This window comes from Pristis pectinata, chromosome 11 (genome assembly GCF_009764475.1).
Source record: "Pristis pectinata isolate sPriPec2 chromosome 11, sPriPec2.1.pri, whole genome shotgun sequence".
Lineage (NCBI taxonomy): Eukaryota > Metazoa > Chordata > Chondrichthyes > Rhinopristiformes > Pristidae > Pristis > Pristis pectinata.
In genome coordinates this window covers 29,669,778-29,694,930 of record NC_067415.1, presented here as the reverse complement: position 1 = coordinate 29,694,930, position 25,153 = coordinate 29,669,778, and the positions used below count along the sequence as shown (strand labels likewise).

At 40.1% G+C, this 25,153-nt stretch overlaps 1 protein-coding gene across 4 annotated transcripts in view; it reads left to right on the top strand.

Annotated features, from left to right (window-relative positions):
* The window catches only part of sgcg (sarcoglycan, gamma), a 427,114-nt gene that overhangs the window by 26,043 nt on the left and 375,918 nt on the right, over nucleotides 1–25,153 (top strand). For all 4 annotated transcript variants that reach the window (XM_052026700.1, XM_052026699.1, XM_052026696.1 and 1 more), the window contains exon 2: nucleotides 23,745–23,843. The gene's annotated coding sequence lies outside the window, so the exon portion shown is untranslated. The remainder of the gene's footprint in view (nucleotides 1–23,744; nucleotides 23,844–25,153) is intronic.

The following is a 25,153-nucleotide window of genomic DNA, read 5'->3' as shown; positions in this document are numbered from 1 at the left end:
ATTTTTTGTAGTTTAAATTAATTTCATTACAGATAGTAAAGTAAATAATCCATAAGAATTGGATTGTTTATATTTTCAGATAAAAATCAGATCAAAGCACAATTAAGAAAATTATTGAACTGAATCAGAAAAGCTTTTTTGATGCTATTAAGTAGCAGCAATGGGTTTACATGTAAGGGCAGGTTTTGACTATGTTGTACAATAATAATAGCACATGGGCCACCTGTTTTACTCCCTTCCCAATATTCACTGGGCTGAATTTCAAGTGTGATGTATAACAGGTGGCCAAATCAGATTTCTTCCCTTTATTTATCAAAATAAATACTATAGGGTGAATAAAAATACTCATGGCTCTCTGTAATTCAGTTTATCTTAAATTTCATAGGTCAGTCTGAACACATGCCCAACATTCTTTAATCACTATAGTAATTTATAAATTGGACCACACTAGAGCTGCTTTATAGGTTAAGGCAGGTGTTGAAGGAACAGTAAATCTGGATTCGTTCACTGTTAGGAGTAAGTTATTTGCCATTTTGGTAAAGCCACCCATGTGGGCACCCTAGGTGTAAATCTGAAAGAGGCATTAGATTCCTAACGTTTGGAAGTGAAAATCTTTCTTCTTCCTTTGCCCATACTTTTCTATCATCACCCTTCCAGCCAAAACCCTTCTACTTTGCCTATTTGCCCACCCTCCTCCCTAACACCCAATACTCTCAAGCACCTACCCCACTCTCTCGCTGATACACACTCATCTTTCTCCCCCTCTCCACACTGCATTTTCACTTGCCCCTCTCCCTCACCGCCTGCCACTCTCTATAACCCCACCATTCCAGCATCCCTCTTTCCAACCTCTCTCATCCCCTATCTCCTTCCCAGCCACTAACTCCCCTCTCCTTCACAGTCTAGCCTTCTCCTCATCACCTCTCCCCTATCCTGCTGTGTGCTCATTTCATAGAGATTCATATTAGGATAATTTTACAATCATTATTGAGGAGTTTCCCTGAATTGCTAGGTGTGGCATTGCACCAAAAATTTTCAGATGGTTAAGTGGAAGTGATAACTGTCATTGAAGGGGAATAAGAATGACAAATTGTTTTTAAAATTATAAACTTTGGTATCTGATTTTTTTGAGGAATTTAAATTTAAATTCTAAATTTATTCACGAAGTGTCTCCATCTTAAACTCTAATTGAAGTTTTAGTGAAGATATGGGCTGTTCAATTGCCTGTGTACAGCAATGAACCAAGATATATGAGGAAGAATGTGACATCCTGCCATTTTGACTGGTGATGGTTTGCTTCTGGTAAAACATTATTGTGCGTCAAGCAATCTGAAGCAATTTGCAGTAGATTTCAGACTGGGTAGCAGATTATGTCAGAGTGATTTTGACTTGTGGGGTTGAGATTGAATTCAAAGTCTGACTGCAATGGCCCCCTGTCTGAATTCTCAACTGTCATTTCCTGCGATAAATTGCTCTGGAAGCAGCATTTTAAAAAATCTGGTTATCTGTCTGATTATCCAGGTAAAGAATTGTAGCAAAAGCATTGTGTGGAGGATATGTTATTTTGGATGAAATTATTGAAGTGAATTTTGAAACCAATTGCCCAATAAAAGCATTCAGAAAAATATAGGGAGAGACTCTCCAGTTCTTTCACACCACTATGACCATGCCCAGGATGAGTGATAGTGCTCTGAGTTAGGCAGCAGGTGTTAAGTCCTCTGGCTCTTCAATAGCATTTTGGAAGTCTGTTGTTGGAGAATGTGTCACGTTGACCAGCTCACACTCGAGCTGCAGGTGAAGTCAATACTGTGACTAAGCTAAAGGCCTGTGCACCTAGAACAACCAGTGAACCCTTCTGAGTCTCATCAAAATATTGTGGCTCACCATTGGTCCAGAATTGGCATCACCCTGTGGCATAGGCCTGATTTCCCTTCATCCCTTAACTTACTGGCAGCTGATAGCAGCCCCTCCAACAGCCAATATTCCTGTCCCTCAAAACTGATGTCTGCCTTCAGGGATTCGTGCTCCCTGGATCTATGGCTTGTGATAGGGTATTACTTATCCTGGGGTGATTATTTGTGATCTATTCATATTTTCTCCAGTAATTTCATTTAGATTGTTTTCATTCACCCAAATAAATTAAAACACTAGGTGAACTAAGTGTAAGGTCTCTGTTAACTCATAACTTTTCACATCATATTTCAGCAATGCTGTTATGTCAAAAGGAGCAAATTTAATTTCTCTCTACCCACTTGACATACAGTTAGCTGGAGATCTGCCATAGATATTATGTTTTAAATTAAACTATTATGGTAATTTGAATTTGGTATTATTTTCCACAATGTAATCTCAAAAATATCTTAACATTTATAAGGAATTATAAGTCTTTAGAATCTGAACCACAATAATTGTACAATATAGTTAATTTAAAGGGACATTGACAAATGATATAAATGAAAATTATGCTTTTCACTGCCAGGTTAACTGTTATGGTATATAATTAAAATGAGTTGATCATTAACCATTCAGTTCCAGCAGCTATGAATCACTTAGCCTGAAAATGAACTGCCATTCCATTTTCAGTTGCATATTTAGATATATAGTTATAATTGAGCAATATATATAAATGAGTGAATAAAAAATATTAAAGTCTCTCGTGTGCCAAACCTAAGGTAGTGCCAAAGTGCTGGTAAAGTGGGTGTCTCGCATCTATATGCAAATTAGATTGAGTTCCTAAGGATTTTCAGACTCACTGGATTAAACCAACTTCCAAAGAAGGCTCAACCTTCTGCAAATACAGTAAATTGCTGAGAACTTCCCATCTCCCTCTATCTGTGACATGGAAACTGGCTAACTAGCTAAAGGTTATAGTCCTTATCATACTGCTGATTAGATCACAAATAATCATCCTAGGATAAATAATACCCTATCACAAGCCATAGATCCAGGGAACACGAATCCCTGGAGGCTGACATCATGGTGATTGGGTTCTTGATATTTTTCATAGTAATCCAGCCAAAGTTGCAATGGTGCATGCCATGAGGGACCACCGATATTTAAGTTCCACAGTTGCTTGAGTACAATGACAATGGTGAAATCTTTCAACCAGACAGGTATCTGAATGGTGCACAACTTATTCTAGATTCAGACCTCTTTTGTTTAAGAGGTAGCACGGTAGTGTAGCAATTAGTGTCATGCTATTACAGTGCCAGCGATGCGGATTCAATTCCGGCCATTGTCTGTAGGAGTTTGTATATTCTCCCCGTGTCTGCGTGGGTTTCCTCCGGGTGCTCGGGTTTCCTCCCACATTCCAAAGACGTACAGGTTAGGAGCTGTGGCATGCTATGTTGGTGCCGGAAGCGTGCAACACTTGCGGCCTGCCCCCAGAACACTCTACGCAAAAGATATATTTCACTGTGTGTTTCAATGTACATGTGACCTAATAAAGAAATCTTATCTTAATAATCTCTACTTTAGTTCTAATCTTGCAAAATAAAATTACTATGTGACAGCAAATATGGGGAATGTTTGTCTTACCTCTGTTGTCTCTGGCTGAACTGATTACCATTATCAAAAAATCAATGTTCTCTTGCTTGGTTCATATCAGAGTCATGTGAGTGACCAGAAGATATGCAGATAAATTCATCATCATGGTGCATGCTATTTCCACATTTCTGCACTTTCCTGAAAATTTGCAGAGGACTGGCTGGTTTTCTGCTGTATTCTAAGTTGTAGATAAATGGAATAACATCACCACCTTTCACCCCCAATGCCCAACCTCACTCCACTCAGTTCAAGTCACTTCCATTTCTAGTTTTCCATTACATTGCAGAGAGGGAGAAGGATGAACTTGATGTAATAGTTTCCTTTGCTAGGTGTTCTCATCAGCCTGGCTTTGTTGTGATTTGGAACATTTCTGAAATTGGTTTGCTAAGGAAATTAAAGCTAACCAGTCACTGTTGAATGAAAATGGGCCAGACCATGGAGTCCAAAGCAAAGAAGCAGCATGAACTCGCTGCTGAGTAGGCTGATTGAAATAATAATCAGAGGATCTCCTTTTGCATATGGGCATGACTGGAGGGTTTTCTCTGAGAAGGCCTCTTCTTCTCACAATGTCAGGCGTGGTCCACAATTTCAATCCATGGGTTCATGATTGCTTGTGCAATTGTGATGCCCTCCTCATATGCATGTTTAATGCTGGAGAGAGCTTGAGAATGCAATTGTGACATGCCTCCCAAGATTGTGTTTAGCAGAATTTAAAGGCATTGGTTTACATTATTGACCAGGTTGCAGATTGCCATATGGTGAATATTCTTGCAGCTTTCTTGCAAGTGCTTTTAAATGAGCTCTGCTTCAAACTCAATTAAGTCAGTAGAATATCATTAACATTATTAGACTATTTGAATGTAGCCCAGTGTGAAGTTTGTTTGAAAGTGTTGCTGATGAGGTTTTCAACAAAAAGTATTAGAAACTGACAGTTATAGCACTTAAAGAATGTGTCCTTGGTGACAAATATGACTGTGTTTTTACATCAGTAAGTCTCAGGTTGCTGGAAACATAACTGAGTTCTGTTTCCTTAGTGACAGAATAGCAGTAATTAACCTTCATCCTAGTTATTCACTGCTTGTATGCTTGCTTGTGTAAAGTACCTTATTCTTAAAATTAATAATTTACTTTTCTGTTCAGTTTGAAAAGAACTTTGTGACTCTCATAGCATGCACTGCTGAAGAGGGCAGTTACCTCATTTTCAATTTTAATCCTAATGAGACTTTGAACCAGCCATCGGGACACAATGAGACTACCATGCAGTCACATAAGCCATGATCTTGCCTTTTCCCTCCAGAATAAACACTTAATTGTATTTTAGACTTCAAATGAAATTGTGATGAGAATCGCATTGCATCACTTATTTTTCTAGCAGACCAATGGAAGAAAGCCTTAAGATATCACAAGGTGGTCAATCAATGAATGAGGTTCAGTGGCTCTTTACTAGGCCAGCAGAAGGATTGATGAAAATAAAACTAATAGGACCAATCATTATTAAATATATTGCCTACCAGTCAGTCATGAAATGAAAGATGGGAAGAGATCCACAACTTAGAGTAATACACTTTGAGAATGGAGGAAATAATGTAGTTAATGAGTAGGGATCTGAATAAGTGGGTTTTGTAGTTAAAATGTAATAAAAATAAATGTATTCAGGAAAGAACCTTCTCTTGTCAATTGTCAAACGTTATTTCACACATGGAATTGTTTTTTGATCTTCACGTATGCGAAGTGCTTCCCCAAAGTGCAGTGACATTAGCAATGATGATTAGGGCATAAACATTTCAATTTTATCAAATTCACTATTAATGAACGATGAGACAATGATTGCAGAATGTCAGGGTAGAAGATCAGAACATTTTGATTAGAAGTTTTAAAAATACAAAGCAAAGCCGAGTGACATATCCATATGGTTTTTATTCCCCTGTGGCAACCTTTCAAATCTCTTGCCAAGTTCTGGGGAAAATCATTAGAGATTACAAAAGGTTTATTAAGGAAAGAAATGACAGCCTTTCTAAAAATAAACTGAGTAAAATTAATATTGCCTTTTAATCTATGCAGGAGCTTATTGAACCTTTGATTCCATAATCTTGATTGTTGTATTGATGAAGTGTAATTTTTCAAGCCTCTGTCTTCAGAATCTGAAGTCTCATACATGAGGCTGCTGCTTCAGTGAAAAGTAGTAAGCAATAGTGCTCTGTTCATCTAACTACAGGAGAAGTGATGTCTTTACCTACTTTTTAAATCCACCAACTGATTTCTAATGACATTGTTCAGTTAACTTGAATGTTTGCTGCCTTACAAGAGCAGCATCTTACTCTGTAACTCAGAGTGTATTATACAATTATAACAGACCTCCTACTGCATTATAGTAAAAATCTGAAAGAAATGCCCCTTGTAATTGCTTCTGTCCCACTCCATGACCTTTCTATCTTGTTTTTTTCCCCACTGTCTACTGCTGTTTCATTCTGTCACTCCATCTCTGTATACACACAAGTATCCTTTTATTGTATGATCTCAAAGTTCTAAGATAACAGTAGGAAGCAGGACTTGCAGGAAAGATATCTCCCAAACTTAATAATCTGAGGAACTGGAGCAGGAATATGTCAGAAATATGCCCCTTGAGTCTGCTCTGTACTTAGTAAGAATGTAGCTAATCTACCTGCTCTATTTTCCCTCCATTATTTCATGATTTGTCATGGCAGGAACATGGTCTATGATTTCCAGAGGGAGAATCACCTTAGGTGTGTTCCTAAAGGATTTCTGACTTGCATCAAATATTTGTTTTTGTGCAAATCTACTTTCTTTTTTCTCTCTTCCTGCTCCTTTCTTTCTGCTTTCTGTAATACATGTTTTGCACTAAGATGACTCTTCTTTTATACCGGTCCAGTTTTTTAAATATCACCTTCAGCAATGCACAGGGCATGTGATAAAATGCCAGTGCAGATCTTACGGGCTCCCAGACAGACCCTGCCAAACTCAGGAGGATTTGGCACCTGCTTTGGGATGCCGGTTTAAGTTATTGTCAGTATTTAAATGTCTCTGTATGTCTGAGGTGTCAGTAAATTGAATGCTTAAATATGACTTCCTCAAAATCAACAAAACACAGGTGAACTATTACAGGCTTTTTACTATGTAAAGTAAATCATTGTAGGTTTAGGAAATCTAAAGTAAAAATACAAAATACAGGAAAGATTCATAGGTCAGACAAGTGAAGAAAGGAAAAGAGTTAGAATTTTAGAATGTGGCTCTTTATTAGAGCCAGTAGTTAGTACAGATCACAGCTTGTGAGGAGGAAATGAACATGAATGTAAAACAAATGCAGAAATTGCTCTAAGTGTCAGGTAAATCAGAAAGTTCTGGAACTGCTCGGTAGTTCAAGCAGCATCCGTGAAGAGAGGAACTGAATTAACCGGATTAATATCAACCTCCAAAAATGAGTGATTTGGGAATGGAGGACATGTAAAATAGATCCAGCCTGTCTCCTTTCACACTTATCAAGGGATATGCAGAAGACAAAACACCAACCTACTCCCAGGAGGTAGAATGGCCACTTAAAAATAACAAGGTTAGGTCTTTCCTTTTCTTCCAGGTTTAACCTGGTCTGCCACATTTCCTAGACTGGGAAAACCCAGGAGATAAAGGGTGACAAGGACTGTTTTGTAAAAAGTTAAGTCTCTTTATTGGACCAAGAAGAATAGGAGTATTTCCCAGCCTGAAATCAGACCTGATTTCCATCACAATCTACCATCATCCAGTACTCTCGCTACACACCCCTCCATTTACAGATACCTTCCCTACTATTGGAGACTAAATCTATTGAGATTGGGGATTGAACCACAATCTGACCAACCTCATTCCCCAGTACGTGTACTCAGACCCACATCTCACCACCCAACCCCTCAATTAGATTACATTCTTATCTAACACCCCAGAAGAGGACCCACACACCCATTTCATCATCTTGCATTACTCCCACAGGATCAGACAGAATTCCACCCCTCGCACCCCCCCCCCCCCCCCCCCCGATTCTCAACCACCCTGGAATCAAATACATTCTCCATGTCACCCTCCAAAATCAAACCAAACCCCACCACAAGAATCGGACCAAAGCCCCCAAGCCATCCTTCAGAATCAGACCCACACCAGGTTACCCTTCAGTCCCCAGAATCAGAACCAGGCACAGCAATCCTGACCCAGTCTCAGGTCCATACCACATCCCATCCCTGTCCCCATACAAACCCACAACTCTTCCAGCCCAGCCCCAAACAAACCCACCCCACTCCACCCCAGCCAACAATCAAACGCACAGACCATTCCATTGCAGCCACCAGAAGCAGACCCACATGCCAACCCACCCAGCCAGCTAAGGGTTTACTTTTATTAAAGAAGACACCCTGTGACTCCACACCATCTGCTTGCACTATCCTTATGTATTGCGTTCTCACTTCCATAGCTTATATGAATCTTTAATTGCCCAATTTGGTACAAGAATGAACAGAAAGCATTTGAGGAAGAGTGCTTGGAGAGCCTCAATAAATGACACCTGATGAAAGAAATATTTTCATCTTCTTAGCCACTCCCGTCAAGGGTGAGTTGTTTTCCGCTACTGTTCTATGAGTTCTGAAGGTGACTAATGGATCTTGTGAGGGATCTGCAGACTCTGTCATAGATGGAGCAAGTGGAGCTTTATGGGGTGTAATTGCAGATGTGATTGGATTATTCCATGCTATTTGTCCTTGGTTTCAACATATTTATGTTGGAGTGAATCAAAGTGCTTGATTCCTTTTGAAAGGTTTCTTCACCGATTTGAGTGCTTGATGTCATGTGATGAGGACTGGTTGATAAAAGATCTTTCTCTCCAGGTTGTTTAGTGTGAAGCTCATCCTCTTGTGTACTTTGGGGAAGAACTCCCAAGGACCCAATGAGAATGTTGCCTTTTTCAAGAGGTTTTGAGAGTTCTTGAAGGATTTTCTCTGATCTCCTGGAAATCACTTGCTCTGACAGAGATTGGAGTTAGAGTCCCAGTCTCATGAGTCTAGTGTCAGGCATGACATAGCTTGCCCATCAAAACTGTTTGAGTTTAATCATAACTTTGACACTGTGGTTATTAGCCTGGGAGCGGGTGCTGCCTGTGATTTGCCTAACCTGCCCATGAATTTGAAGGATTTTGGGGAGGCTGAATTGGCCATAGTTCTCCAGTGCTTTGAGATATTTACTGTGAGTTGCTCATGTATCTGAAACCTACAGAAAGCAAGGGATTTCAGTGGACCATAAGTTTAGTGTTGAGTCTAAGGTCTTGTATTTTAACATATTTCCACAGGCAGCCTGCTGGAGCATTGGATTTGATCGTTGATGTCAGAACCCTCATTGAGAGGAGGCTCACAAGAAATGGGAAGTGATCCATGTTGATCAGGATATCATTATGGATCTTGAATATTGTGGGCTGGTATCATGTGATGAAGGAGGTTTGGTAAAAGACTTACCTCTTTTGGATGTTTAATGTGAAGTTCATCTGCTTGTGTACTTTGGGGAAGAAATCAGTTGTCATCTTCCAAGTGAGCAAATATGTGTTATCTGTGTACTGTAAGTTAATGACTAATGGTGGTGTGGTCTTTGTTCTGAAGTGGAGGTGATGAAGGATGGACAGTTTGGAGATTAAGAAAACAAAGGACTGCAGATGCTGGAATCTAGATGAAACGCACGATGATGTTGGAGGAACTCAGCAGGCCAGGTAGCATCCACGGAGAAAAGCAGGGGGTCAATGTTTTGGGTCCTGACCCAAATTGTTGACCGCCTGCTTTTTTCCATGGATGCTACCTGGTCTGCTGAGTTCCTCAGCATCATCATGTTTTTCATTCAGTTTGGAGATTAACTTGACTTCAGTAGGGAGCTTGTTAGAAGTGAGATGATATATTACAACGAGGAAAATTGAGAAGAGGGTTGGTGTGATGACACATCTTGCTTGACTCCTGTCAACACTTACATTGGGTTTATATTGGATTTCTTGATCTGGATCATAGCTTGCGTATCATCATGGAGCAGACAAAGGATAGTGACATTTTTTTGGGAACAACTTTGAGAAGGATCTTCCATAATCAGTTGATGGAGTTGACGATTTTAATGAAGTTAAAGAGGACCTTGTACAGTGGTTGATACTGCTCTCTGCATTTTCCATTGCTTTTCCTTGGGTCATGCCTACTTGTGCCTTTTGATGGGTAGAATTTGTATTGTGACTCTGAGAAGAACTCATCAATAAATAATGCCTGCTGAAAAGAAAGCGATGTTTCTATTGTACTGGCTCTGTACATTGAGCCCACTATATATTTCCACATCAGCAAAGCAGCCCACAATGTACTGACCCAGTCCTCTCAACTTTTATTATCATATCTTGTATCCCCTGATTCCTATAACAATGAAGGTACAGCTCCAACTTGGCACCAGATAAAAGCAACGAGTTCCTTTCACTTTGCATAGTTGCTTCATGCTTTCTAACCCACTCAATATAGTTTCACCACTCCTCATTAGTTCATTACTTTTCTTGTACTTCTGGTGCATGTGGGCTGGGCTAAGAGGGCTTGACAGGGTTGACAGGGTAGATGTTCAGATGTTTTCACTAGTAGGAGAATCATGAACAAGGGGACATAACTACAAAATAAAGAGCTGGTCATTAAAACTGAGATGTGTAGAAATTTCTTCAATCAGAGGGTAGTGAATCTCTGGAATTCTCTGCCTCTGAGGGTGGTGGAGGCCAGATTGTTAGATATATCTAAAGTGTAGATAGATAAGTATTTGAAAGATTGGTGAATTGAAAGTCATGGAGGACTGGCACAGAAGAGGAGTTGAGACCAGCATAGATCAGCCAAGATCATATTGAATAGCAGGACAGCTTGAGTGGCCTGGTGGCCTGCTCCTGCTCCTATTTTCTCGTGTGTCCATATGTTCATAGAACTGCACCTTGTCTTTCATCCTTGTGCTGTCCAGTAGCTCTGATTTCTGTGAGAATCCTTCCACCCATTATTATGAGAGCCCAAACAGGGACAAATCACCAGCCTCAAGCACATAAACCAACCAAAATATTTGTTGAGCTGCTGTTGGAACCATGTTTAAAGAAAAGTGTAATGCTACTCAATGAATAAAGTTTTATGTTAGTTTTATTTTTCTGTTGGCATATCATGGTCATTAACTGATAGGTCTTTCCATCTGATGCAACGAACCATATTGGCATTTCTATTGTATTTACAAAGGTATCTGCTCAGTTCCAACACATTTATCGGTTTATTCTCGTTGCACAGAGTTGTTGGTAGTGATCCTGTTTCAAACACTGCAAATCCCCTGCGGTATTTAAAATGGGTCCATGCCGTAAACATTGAAAGCAATCATTTGAATTACTAGCACAGTAATTAAACCACTCTACTGTCATTCTCCAGCACTATGGCTGCAATCTCTTTCTGTATGACTTGAAACATCCTCTTACAATGCTTCATCTCAGTCCCTGGGAGTTGTTCCCCTCAAGCCTCGAACAATCAATAAAAAATTCACAGATGAAACTGGGAGCCCTTCCTGCTATAGATTCCCCTGAGACTCCTGTTCCTTTAGACAATCTTCCAATTATAGATTTTTCACACTAAAAATTCCATGTTTCACTTTGATTAGCTGCAACATGTTAAACATTGCACCAACACTCAGTAGCCACTGCAGACTTCACCAGCCACTGCCAACGCCCCCTCCACTGTCACTTTCCCAACCTCCAAGTGCAGTCAATCTGTGAAGAGTAGTACGACTACTTCTAAGGTATGTGACATGTATAGATAGGTCCTCTGAAAGAAAATCTTGAGGTTAATGGCACGGTTCTGTGAATTAGAGGTTGTTTCACACTGTCACCAATCCACCTGCTAGAGAAAAATGCAGCTGGGCTATTTTTAAACCACTGACCTTTCTTTCTTATTGATAGATTAGCGTGCTAACATAGCTCAACCTGCTCTCTCTACCCTTTTTCCCAGAACAATTTCAATGGCACGGCTAATGGTGAACTGTAAAGGTGAGGAGAGTCATGTCTGACGAACTTGATTGAATTTCCTGAGGAGGTAACATGAAGGGTCGATGAGGGTAGTATGTTTGAAGTTGCTTACATGGATTTTAGCAAGGCCTTTGGTAAGGTCCCACAAAACAGACTGGTCAAAAAAGTAAAACCCCATGAATCAAAAGGAGAGTAGCAAATTAGATACACAATTAGCTCAGTGGAAAGAAGCAAAGGGTAATGGTTGGCAGATGTTTTTGTGACTGGAAGGCTCTTCCTAATGAGGTTCCACATGGCCCAGAACTTGGTCTCTTGCTTTTTGCAATATATCTCATACTTCCATATTTTGTTATGACTTTGAAGGAGACCATTTGGCCTATCGAGTCCATGCCAGGTCTAAGGGCAATCCCATTACCCCACTAATTGTCCATGTAATCTATACTCCCTAAATTCCCATCAATTCTACACTAGGGACAATATACAGTGGCCAGTTAATCTAACAATCTGCACGTCTTTGAGATTGGGGAGGAAACTGAAAGCCATGGGGTCACAGGGAGAATGTGCAAACTCCACACGGACAGCACAAGAGGTCAGAATTGAACCTGAATTACTGGAGCATGAAGCAGCAGTTATACTAGCTATGCCACTGTGCAATGCAGCATTAAATATAGGGTTTAAATCAAAAAGTTGACAGATGATACAAAAATTGGCTATGTGGTTGACAGTGAGGTAGCTATTGATGGCATGGTCAATTGGGCAGCAGAAAGGCAAAAGGAATTCAATCTAGAGAAGTGTAAGTTAATGCATTTCTGGAGGGGCTGAAAGACAATTGAATAGACCATGAATAGGAATTTGAATTGGAGTTGGTTTATTATTGTGACATGTACCGAGGTACAGTGAAAAACTTGTCTTGCATGCTGTTCATACAGATCAACTCATTACGTAGTGCATTGAGGTAGTACAAGGAAAAACAATAAGGAAAGTATAATAAAAGCGATAATAAAAACAATAAAGGTAGGTGGGGTCTTTGATTATGCTGGCTGTTTTACCGAGGCAGTGAGAAGTGTAGACAGAGTCCATGGAGAGGAGGCTGGTTTCTGTGATGTGCTGAGCTGCATCCACAACTCAGTAGTTTCTTGCAGTCATGGGCAGAGCAGTTGCCATACCAAACCATGATCGGAAGTTACTGAGGGATGTGAAGGAATAGAGGGACATTGGAACAAATGTCAACAGATTCCTAAAGGTAGCAGCGCAGGTTAATAGAGTGGTTAAAAAAAACATTATGGATGATTTCCTTTATTGTGCAAGACAGGGAATATAAGAGCAGGGAGATTATGCTGGAACTATATAACAATATAAGTTGGACCACAGTTTGAATACTGCATATAATTCTTATCACTTTGTTACAGGAAGGATCTGTTTGCCAGGGTGTGAACATTTTAAAATAGAACATAAGAAAAGTAGTGCACAGGCCCTTCGGCCCATGATGTCTGTGCCAACCATGCTATGAATCTAAACTAATCCTGCCTACCTGCATGTGGTCCATATCCATCCACTCCTTGCCTGTTCATGTGCTTGTCTAAATGCCTCTTAAACGTTGTTATCGTATCAGTTTCCCCTGGCAGCATGCTCCAGGCATCTCCCACTCTCTGTCTAAAAAATCTTGTCTTGTAAATCTACTTTAAACTTTCCCCTTCTCATGTTAAAGCTATGCCCTCTAGTATTTGACATTTCCACCCCAGGAAAAAGACTCTATCAGCCACATCTATGCCTCTCATAATTTTATTTACTTCTATCAGATCACCTTCCAGTGCTCCAGAGAAAACAATCCAAGTTTGTCCAACCTCTCCTTCTACCTTATTTTCTCTAATCCAGGCAACGTCCTGCTGAACCTCTTCTGCACCTTCTCCAAAGCCTCCACATCCTTCCTGTAATGTGGTGACCAGAACTGCATGCATTACTGTGTGTGGCCTAACCAAAGTTTTATACAGTTGCAACATGAGTTCCTGACTTTTATGCTCAATGCCCCAACAAATGAAAGCAAGTATGCTGTATACCTTACCACCCTATCTGCTTGTGTGGCCTCTTTCAGAGAGCTATGGACTTACATTCCAAGAACCCTCTGTACATCAATGCTCCTGAGGGTCCTGCCATTTACCGTGTACCTTCCTCTTGCATTTAATCTCCCAAAGTGCACCACCTCACACTCGTCCATTTACCATTTCTCTGCTCACATTTCCAACTGGTCTATATTCCTGCTGAATCCTTTGAAAACCTTCTTCACTATCCACAACTCTGCCAATTTTTGTATCATCTGCAAACTTACTAAACAGCCCACCTACACTTTTGTCCAAATCATTTATATGTATCACAAACAGCGGAGATCCCAACACCGATCCTTGTGGAACACCACTGGTCAGAGACTTCCAGTCAGAATAACACACCTCCAATACGACACTCTGTCTTCTATGGCCAAGCCAATTTTGATTTGATGTCTCCATGGATCTGGTGTGCCTTTATCTCCTGGATCAACCTACTATGGGTGATCTTGTTGAAAGCTTTACTGAAGTCCATGTGTACATCATCCACTGCCCTACCCTCATCAATCATCTTTATCACCTCCTCAAAACATTCAATCAAGTTTGTAAGACATTATCTCCCCCCCCCCAACACAAAGCCATGCTGACTATTCTTAATGAGTCTATGATTTTCCAGATGTGTGTAGATCCAATCTCTAAGAATCTTCTCCAATAACTTACCTACCACTGATGTAAGACTCACTAATTTCCTGGTTTGTCTCTGCTGCCTTTCTTAAAAGAAGGAACAGCATTGGCTATCCTCCAGTCCTCTGGGATCTTGCCTGTGGCTAAAGAGGATACAAAGACATACGGGTTAGGAAGTTGTGGGCATGCTATGTTGGCATCAGAAGTGTGGCGACACTTGCGGTCTGCCCCCAGAACACTACGTAAAAGATGCATTTCACTGTGTGTTTCAATGTACTTGTGACTAATAAAGAAATCTTATCTTATTTAAGATCTCTGTCAAGGTCCCAGCAATCTCCTCTCTTGCCTCTCTCAATAACTTGGGATAGATCCCATCAGGCCCTGGGGACTTATCCACCTTAATGTTCTTCGAGAGCCCAATATCTCCTCCTCCTTGATGTCAACTGTGCCTTGATTATCACCATATCCCTCCCTGATCTTGCTATCCTCTATCTCCTTCTCCTTGGTGAATGCTGATGTTAAGTTTTATTAACTACCTTGCCCACTTCCTCTGGCTCCAGACATAGATTCCCTCTTTTGTCCTTGAGTGGTCCTGCCCTCTCTCTCATTACCCTCTTGTGTTTAATTTGTATATAAATGCCTTGGGATTCTCCTTAATCCTGCTTGCCAAGCCCTCCTGATTCCCTGCTTAAATTCTCTCCTTCCCTTATATTCCTCAAAGGCCCTGTTTCATTCAGCTTCCTAAACCTTACATTTACTTCCTTTTCCTTCTTGACTAAATTTGCAACTTCTCCCTTCATCCAAGGTTCCTGAACCATGCCATGCTTGTCTTCTTCCTCACAGGAACATGTTGGTCCAGAATTCCGACCAGCTGGCCTTTAAGCAACACCCACATGTCAGATGTGACTTATGATGTACCTGCTATACATCAGAGTCACAGGTCTGGCTGCTGCTGTTGTTTTTTCCTGAGAGGCAATCCCCCCAACAGTTTCCAAAATGGTCTGAGAGGGGAACAGCAACAGGGGAATCGTGAATCCTATGCTTCCTGGCAGTCACCCAATCTATCTGACAGAACCTTTGGTATGACTACCTCCATGAAACTCCTATTTATATACTCTCTGCCTCCTGGTATGCTCCTCAGTGAGTCCAACTCCCATTCCCAATTGATGCATGTGGTCTGAGAAGAGCTGCAGCTGGACACACTGTCTGCAGACATAGTCATCAGGGACACTTGACCCTCTCCCTGATCTCCCACATCTCAGAGGAGGAGCATACCACACCACTGACTGCCATCACTGCCCCTTTTTACAACTTGTGGAATCAAGGAAAGGAAAAGGAAAAATCTTACCTAGTCTTATCTTGTTGTCACTCACCCTTTTCACCGAAGTCTTGCATTCACAAAGGCCACACTTTGAACCTCAACAACAGCAGTTTGACTTCAAAGCTGCTCTTCTCAAAATGGCTGCTTCACTACATCTTACTTCCCTTTTATTCACTGCTAGGCCTCAGTAAGAAAACAATCAGCCCCTTATCTGATTCACTCTTTTAAATGGTCACTGCCGCTCCTCCTCCTTTCTAGGCCTCACAGTAAGAAAGCCAAGCTGTCTATGAAGAGAGATTGGATAGTCTGGGGGTGTTATCTTTGAAATAATGCAGGCTGAGAAAAAATTTAATTGAGAGTCTAAAATTATGAGGGATTCAGAGATTATAAATACCGGGCCCTTCTTCATGTAGCAGAGGAGTCAAAAACCAGAAGCCATAAAGTTAAGGTAGTTGGTAGAGGGTCTGCAATTCACTGCCTAAAAGGGTGGTAGAGACCGAAACACATTTTAAAACTAGTTGTATACTTGAAGAACTGTAATCTATGTAAGAATTGGAGCTGAACTTCAGGCAGGTAGGAACATAGTATCTCAATACAATCAGTCTGCCCACTCTGCAAGTGTGATCAGCAATAGTGCTAATTTTTTTTGTCATTTTCCCCATGTACTTTAATTCCATGAGAGTACCTCAATTTCCCATTATAACCTCGGTTTGAGATTGATGGAACACTGGAGCTAAGATGTGAAAGCTTATAAGAAATTGAAGCAGGAGTGGGCCCTTCAACCTCTCAGGCCTTTTCCATCATTCACTAAGTTTAAGGCTGATCTCTTTTCTTAGGGCCAATTTCCTGTACTAACCCCATTTCCACTGATTCCCTTAATATTCAAGAATCAAACAATCTCTGTCTTGAATATAGTCAGCAACTGAGCCTCCACAGCTCTTTTGTGTAGAGAATTAGACAATTCTGGTTGAAGAAATTTGTTCTCATCTCTCTCTTGAATGGCTAACCCCATACTTTGAGACTGTGGCACTGGTTCTAGGTTAAACATCATCCCTGATTCTCCTCTGTCAAGCTGCATTAAAATTTTATTTTTTTCAATGGTATTCTTCTAAAGTCTAGAGACTGTAGGTCCAGTTTGCTTAACCTCTTGTCATAGGTCATTCTCCCCATGTCAGAAATTAATACGTTGCACTCTAATTGCAAGTATATCCTTCCCTGGTATTTATATTGCTTCTCCAGTAGTTTTAAAACCTCTCACCAAATTAGTGGTGGGATTGTGAAAATACCCCTAATGAACTTTAAGGTTGCTAAATGAACAGTGTTGGTAAAAGGGTACAAGATCACATTATTTGATTAACCCATGCCCACAGTGCAGGCTGCACACAATATTTGGGACATCTGCTCATTTTCATGATTTGAGTTAAAAACAGAAAATGCTGGAAACATTCAGCAGATGAAGTGTTTTCAACCTGACACATAACACTGGTCTCTTTCCATGGATGCTGCCTAATCTGCTGAGTGTTTCCATCATGTTTCTGTTTTTATTTCAGATTTCTCACAGCTACAGATTTTTTTAAAAAATTCAGTTCATGGTTTGAATGTCCATCCTGCATTAACAGGGTTTTTTTCTGCCACAGCATATCATCCTACAGGATCCAATTTTATAAGTGATTCACACCAGCCCATGAAGTTAAAAATAAGGATAGAATAATTGGTGTAAGTTTTCCTGAGATCTTTGTAGTTTTTTCACAATAATTCTGCAGTTTCATGGTTATTATTACCAAAGCAGGGTACTTTTTCATAGAACAGTACAGCCCAGAAAACAGGCCATTTGGCCCTTCTAGCCTGTGCCGAAACTTTATTCCGCTAGTCCCATTGACCTGCACCCAGTCCATAACCCTCCAATCCTCTCCCTTCCATGTATCTATCCAATTTATTCTTAAAACTTAAGAGTGAGCCAGCATTTACCACGTCAGATGGCAGCTCTTTCCACACTCCCACCACTCTCTGAATGAAGAAGTTCCCCCTGATGTTCCCCCTAAATCTTTCCCCTTTCACCCTAAAGCCATGTCCTCTCATACTTATCTCTCCTAATCTAGGTAGAAAGAGCCTACTCGTGTTAACTGTGTCTATGGCCCTCATAGTTTTGTAAACCTCTATCAAATCTCCCCTCATTCTTCTACACTCCAAGGAATAAAGTCCTAACCTGTTCAATCTTTCCCTGTAAATCAAACTCTTGAAGACCCGGCAACATTCTAGTAAATCTTCTCTGCACTCTTTCAATCTTACTGATATCCTTCCTATAGTTAGGTGATTTTCATTATACATTTAATTACTTGGCTGAATTTAAATTCCCATGTTGCCTCTGGCTCTTACCAGACTGGTTCAGGGATTAGGGGTTATCTTCAACATTTTGCTGGTTTGTTGCCTAATCTCACAATAAGGTATGTACTCATCAGTACAAGAGGGTAGAATTCATCTTGTTCAATCTTAGCAAAGAGCAATAGTCGGAGAAAATATATGGATTTACAAGAACTGCACATTGCATTCACAGTGTCTCATTTGAGTTCAGAGATGCATTCCAGCAGCAGAGACTTGCCCTCCCTGAATGTCCGGTTGGTATACTGTGTTTCCCATGGCATCATATTGCCTAATATCCAAGAAGGAGCAACACTGATCTTGTTTTGTAGTATTCTGCTGTGCTGTCTGCATTTAAGCGACAATGCCAAACCAAAAGCCCCTGGGAGCCAAAAGTTATCCTCGGACCATCTGGCTGTTGATTTCAGAGTACTGTTCGTGCATAAGAGGACAGCATGCACACAATGAAATCCATGCTGGCACTGACAGTCTCAAAGATCAGAGTACTGGCACCTTCAAACAATGCCTCCACTGCCTGGACTGCTCTGTTGGAGCCTTGCAATGTATCGGGGGGCAACTCTCAAGATTCACTGTTGTATATAAAACAGCCATAATCATGCAAGCTTAGTCCTTGCCAGCAGTGGAGCAGAAGGGAGAGGAAAGAAAGAGAGATGACAGCATAGAGAGCCTGTTTGTTGCTGGGCAATCTGAGAACAACCAGTCATTCCAGGCTTTCAATAGGCACAATCCCAGTTCCCTACTCCACAGCAATTTCTATCTTCCCTTCCTTATCTTGATAATTACCATGTGATTGACCACAATAACAAAATAAAAAGTAACTTCAAGTAACCATTCCCAACCATGCCGGCAACAGTCTAACCTTGCATGGTAACAGTTTGAGCTTTCAGCAAATGTTTCCATTAGCTTGGTGCTGCTAGCATCAGTTATACATCACCTTTTTCTGTAAGAGGGGAAAGTGTGTTAGTAAGTGCTACATAATGTCCTGGTTGACGAGATTGCAGTGTATGGAAGCTGTAAGAGACGATTGTGTGGCTTGGAGACTTGATAGTTTTCAAGATGGTGGGAGTATATTGATTAGATCCCAGTCCTGAATTAATAGAGAATGTCAATAAGCAGCTGACGGACTTATGGTATGCTCAACAGTGTGAGACAGTAGTGGGTGGTGGATGAGATATGGCATTTGAGAATACATTCACAGACCTTGACCATGCATGTTATCTCATTGAATTTTGTTGCACTCCATCCAGATCAATGACATTGCCCTCCTAACATTGATTTCTGCACTGTCTCCTTCCATTGCCTCTTTATTGTGCTTCTAGAGAGCTGTCTAGAACACTGTAGGTTGACAACTGTCTTCATCTACATTTTGCTAAGCAAGGTTTTCAGTTTTGCACTGTTAAAATCAAGGTGTCCTTCTAGTTCATGACTATCTTTTAGCGAAAGAATCTGCATCTTTAACTAGTTTGGCCCCTATGTAACTCCACACCTACCTATATGGATGGCTCTTCTGAATTCAGAACCTATACTCTGAAATGGCCAGTGATCAATCATTTCAAGGGGAATTAGGGATGTACAATAATGTGCTGGCTTTGACAGTGATGTTCATTTCAATGTTCATTTCAACATATCCATGTGTTGTGCTTCATAATGTTCTGGAAGTTACAGATTGAGCTTGCCTTTAGGCATTTGCTATATATTAACCATTTTGCCATTTTTAATTGGAAGGGCCTCAATGCAGTAAAGTTGCTTGACAAGAATTTGCTCCAGTGCTGAAAGCATAATGTGAGCCTGTGCTTGCAATGACAAATACAATTTATGAGTGCCGTCCATGATGGATGTCTTTTGTGTCCAAGGGCAGACTTTCTGCAGTCATTGCTGTAACTAGTTACATCTTCCTGCAGTACAGTCAAGAACATTTTGTTTCACAGCCATCCTGCGAATTATGTGTCATCCCAAACAGAATGCCAGTATTTGCAAGGGCTTAAAGAAGCTGAAGAGCATGGTCTTCTTGTGATGAAAGGGCCTTTTCACTTTAGTTATTCATGTTAAGTTGCTGTTTCTGCTGTGACTTCTGTTTAACATCTGTTAAAAGAACCGTTAGTTCAAGATTAAAAACAAAATCCAGCTCTCTCATGAACTAACCTTGGGTACAGATTGATTCCAGAGCTAAAAAAGGGTGAATTTATGAGCACAAGTTATATGGACTAGGCTGGAGTATAGAATATTAAGGGGTAATCGAAATGAAATGGTTAAAATTGCCAAAGGATTTGTTTGAGTAGATTGTAAGTAACTATTTCCTCTGCTGGGAAGTCCAGAACTAGGACGTATGGAACATCAGGATGCATTTCTTCACATCAGAGGTAGTGTACATCTGGAAATATCCCCCCAAAGTCATTGGCACTGGGTCTTTGACTTCCAGCAGCTGCCGAGCTGCATCTTTACAAACAGTTTGTGTAATCAGCTAGCTGGTGGGATGTAAGTGAAGTCTGGAAGTTAAAAATAGACTGACTTCAAATTGATGACATAATGTGATTTTAATGCTTGCCCCATCCTTCTTTCTGATGGCTGGAGGGTAGGAATATTGTAAAACATGAAGAATGAGGGCCACAGTAACAGCACACATTTAGTATCAGAACACAATTCAGTGCAATAAAGTTTTCAATAACAAAGAAACGAAGATGAAGTACCCCAAAAAATTATAATTTAGAAGACTGTCATTGAAATTACTCTTGACAATATTAACTTACAAATGCTTAACACGTTCTTATGACATTCCTTTGTCCTCTATTTTAAGGGAAGCATCAAATTATTTAAATTAAAAGATTAATGCTTCCATTAAAATATCTTGGAATATTATAGCAACATGTGTGTCTGTACACTGGACTTTGTCATCAAGAGTAACTTCCAATTTTAAAAAATTCTTTAAGTCTGCTAAGGATTCAGAGCACTCCTGTCCCTCCAATGGTTATTCTCCATGTAAATAACTTTGATTGTGCCGCTTATTTCACTGCAAATCCTAACATCCATACTGCTTAATTACTGCAATTTTTATTGTGCTTATTAACCTCAGTTTTTTAAAAGGACACCATATTCCACTTCAGTGCTTGAAAAAATGGAAAATTTCATCAGTGTAGAAAATAAATATAATTAATTAGAAGCATGCAGATTTTTCTTAAGCTACATATGTTCAAACATAGAACGTAGAACAGTACAGCACAGGAACAGGCCCTTTGGCCCACAATGTTGTGCTGAACTAATTAAATCAGTAATCAAATGCCCAACTAAACTAAATCCTTCTGTCCATATCCCTCCATTTCCCTGCACATTTGTGAGCCTATCTAAGAGCCTCTTGATGCCTCTATCATATTTGCCTCCACCACCACTCCTGTCAGCGTATTCCAGGCACCCACCACTCTCTGTGTAAAAAAAACTTGCCTGCACATCTCTGAACCTACCCCCTCTCACCTTAAATACATGTCCTCTGGCATTAGAAATTTTAACCCAGGAAAAAGATACTGGCTGTCTATTCTATCTATGCCTCTCATAATCTTATCAACCTCTATCAGATCTCCCCTCAGCCTCTGCCGCTCCAGAGAAAACAACCCAAGTTTGTTCAACCTCTCCTTATAACATATGCCCTCTAATCCAGGCAGCATCCAGGTAAACCTCTTCTGCACCCTCTCCAAAGCCTCCACATCCTTCCTGTAACGGGGTGACCAGAACTGAATGCAATACTCCAGATGCGGCCTAACTAGAGTTTTATAAAGCTGCAACATAACTTCCTGTCTCTTGAATTCAGTTCCTTGACTAATAAAGGCCAGCATGCCATACGCCTTCTTTACCACCCTATCAACCTGCATAGCCACTTTCAGAGAGCTATGGACTTGGACCCCAAGATCCCTCTGCACATCAACATTGCTAAGAGTCTTGCCGTTAACAGTGTACTACCCCTTTACATTTGATCTCCCAAAGTGCAAACCTCACATTTGGCCAGATTAAACTCCATCTGTCATTTCTCCACCTATATCTACAACTGATCTTTCTTTTGGCAATCTTCTACATTATCCACAAAACTACCAACCTTTGTATCATTTGTGAATTTGCTAACCCACCCATCCAAATTTTCATCCAGGTAATTTATATATATCACAAACAGCAGAGGTCCAAGTATGGATCCCTGCGGAACACCACGAGTCACAGGCCTCCAGCCAGAATAAGTCCCCTCGACCACTACCTTCTGTCTTCTATAGGCAAGCCAATTGTGAATCCAAACAGCCAATTCACCATGCATCCCATTCATCTTAATCTTCTGGATGAGTGTCCCATGAGGGAGCTTGTTTAAATGCCTCACTAAAATCCACGTAGACAACATCTACAGCTCTACCTTCATCAATCACCTTCATCACCTCCTCGAAAAACTCTATCAAGTTAGTAAGACACAACTAGCCCCACACAAAAGTATGCTGATTGTCCCTAATTAGGCCATGGTTTTCCAAATGTTCATAAATTCTATCCCTAAGAATCCTCTTCAGTAACTTCCCAACCACTGATGTGAGACTTACCAGTCTATAGCTTCCAGGATTATCCCTATTTCCCTTCTTGAATCATGGAACAACATTAGCTACTCGCCAGTCCTCTGGGACTTCACCTGTGGCTAGAGAAGACACGAAAATTTTGGGCAAGCCCCAGTAATCTCATCTCTTGCCTCTCTTAATAACCTGGCGTATATGCCATCAGGCCCAGAGGACTTATCCACCTTAATGTTCTTTAAGAGACCCAACACTACCTCCTTCGTTATCTCAAAATACCTTTGATGTGCCTTGATTGAACTTTCATTGGCAATTGTCATTACTTTTTACGAATTCCAAGAAATACAAATTTGGAACATGTTGTGCATGTTTATGATGTATTAATTATTTTAATAAGAATTGTGATAATCTTAACAGACGATTAGTGACTAGTTACTCTGTGTGACATTAACAGATGTACCCAGCCAAGCTGTTCATAGTTAGAATTAAGTTTTCAAACAATAATCACAATCATAATTGGGAAAATATTTATTTGTTTCATAACTTATGGTGGATCTTTTGCCTAAAGTATATCTTGTCAGTATCCATATTAAAACAAATTGATCACATTGTTACATCTAACAATGCAATAAATGTTTACATCATTACTATAAATGTTTGCATTATTATCTTCAAAGTTATTAATGCCAAAAAAAAGACTTATTCTGCACTTTCTAAAAGAAAATGCCAATTAGTCATTGGCAAATTGGCAAATAGGTAAATATCATTCAAATTCATTCTCTGGGTTTAATTTGCCTTGAAGTTGATCAGAGAGACTCAGATTTAACAGTTTTGACTCTGAAATAGTAGAATATTAGAGTATTCCGCACTGACAAGGTGCCCTCAAACACTTCTTCTGAGGGAAAAAGGTAAGATATCAGAAACATTCACCAGATCAGTTGTTTTCAGAGGGTAATGTAATTGGACCCTATACCCCAGAACACTCAACGCAAAGAAGATGCATTTCACTGTGTGTTTCGATGTACATGTGACTAATAAAGATGCCTTTAAAAAATCTCAGCAGGCTGGCATTATATCTCTATTTTTTAAACTGATCTGAAAAATGCCATTATGAAAGATGCTTTGATCTCACTGGATGGATATACTTCTCAGGTAACTGGTTGCATTGTCTATTTACTGTTAAAATTTTGCTTTTTTTTAACAAAATTCCTCATTCTTTTCTGCAGGACCAGAATTCCAAGAACCAATCACATCTTTGTATATTAAAGACAAGGAAGAAAATGCTCACCAGGTTGATGGATTCATTTTGAAGAAGATAAAAGAATGTGAGTTGTGCCATCTTCTCACCACTTCAAAGCTATTCAATAATATCTTGCTATCAGACCTGCTGTGTTGATGTTTTATTTAAATTTATTATAGTTCTTCAATTTTTACTCTAAAAGGTGAAGGAAATACAGAAAAAGATAGCTGTTTCATGTTTCTTACATGTGGCCTCTACCCATTTATATTGTAGTTTGTGAGAATCTGAAAATACTCATTCAGAAATTGAATGAGATTTTCTGATGGTGGAGAGTCTACTTTCATCTATTTTCATGCACTGACCCATCCAATCACCATGGGATTTTCACCTTTGAAAATGGGAAATGCTAGAAATACTCAGCAGTGCAGGCAGCATCTTTGGAGTTAATGTTTCAAGTATGACTTCATCAGAAGAAATAGTCAGAGGTAAAACAAGTTTAATGCTGGAGGGAATGGGAGGGGTGGGTGGTGGTTAAGGAGAAAAAAACTAAGGTAGTGACAGAAGAGATGATTATGCAAGGTAAAAGAAGGCAGTGATAGCAACTTAAAGTTTGCATCTGTTACGGACTCAGTGAAAGTCCCTTTAAGATAGACAGTGTGTGTGTATGTGTGTGTGGGTCGTGCTTACGTCAATAGAAGATAAAGGACGTAATGATGTTGTTGAAGAAGTTAGAAGAAGAAGGAGAGAGAGAGAGAGAGAGAGAAGGGAGAGAGACACCAGCCTGCTAGTTTTCTCTATCGATGGATGAGAAACAATAACTGTGTTTGCCACTGAAATCCATGTATGGAAGTTGGAAGTAATCCGGTGGAGTTCACTTTGTTGCTGACCTGTAGAAGGAAACAGGTATTTGTGTGTGGACGACCACGATTCGGATGCTTTTCGGGGTGAGGAAGTCACTACCGAGTAAACACTGGAGTGTCGTTTGGGTTCCATCGTGGAACATTTGGATTTCGTATTTACTCTCCCTATGTTCTCTACATCTACGTCTCATCTTCTGACAACGGTGGTTGTTGAAGAAGCCCTTGCTCATGTTTCACCTTATGGCTTGCGGAACTGAACTTTAAGAACCATTCCTGAACTGGGAGTTTTGGACTTTGTCACACACACACACACGAAGAGTTTAGTTTTGGGGTTAACGTTCGAGGTTTAACATTTTTGAATTCTAACATACTAACATTTTTACTTTTATTTTTCATATTATCATAAGTAGTGATTAATAAAATAGTTTTTAACGCTAAATCATGCTCAGTGTGTTTCTTTTGTTGCTGGTTCGTGACACATCGATGCAAATGCAGAATACTTGAAATCACCAAAGGAATGTGGAGTGATTATTGG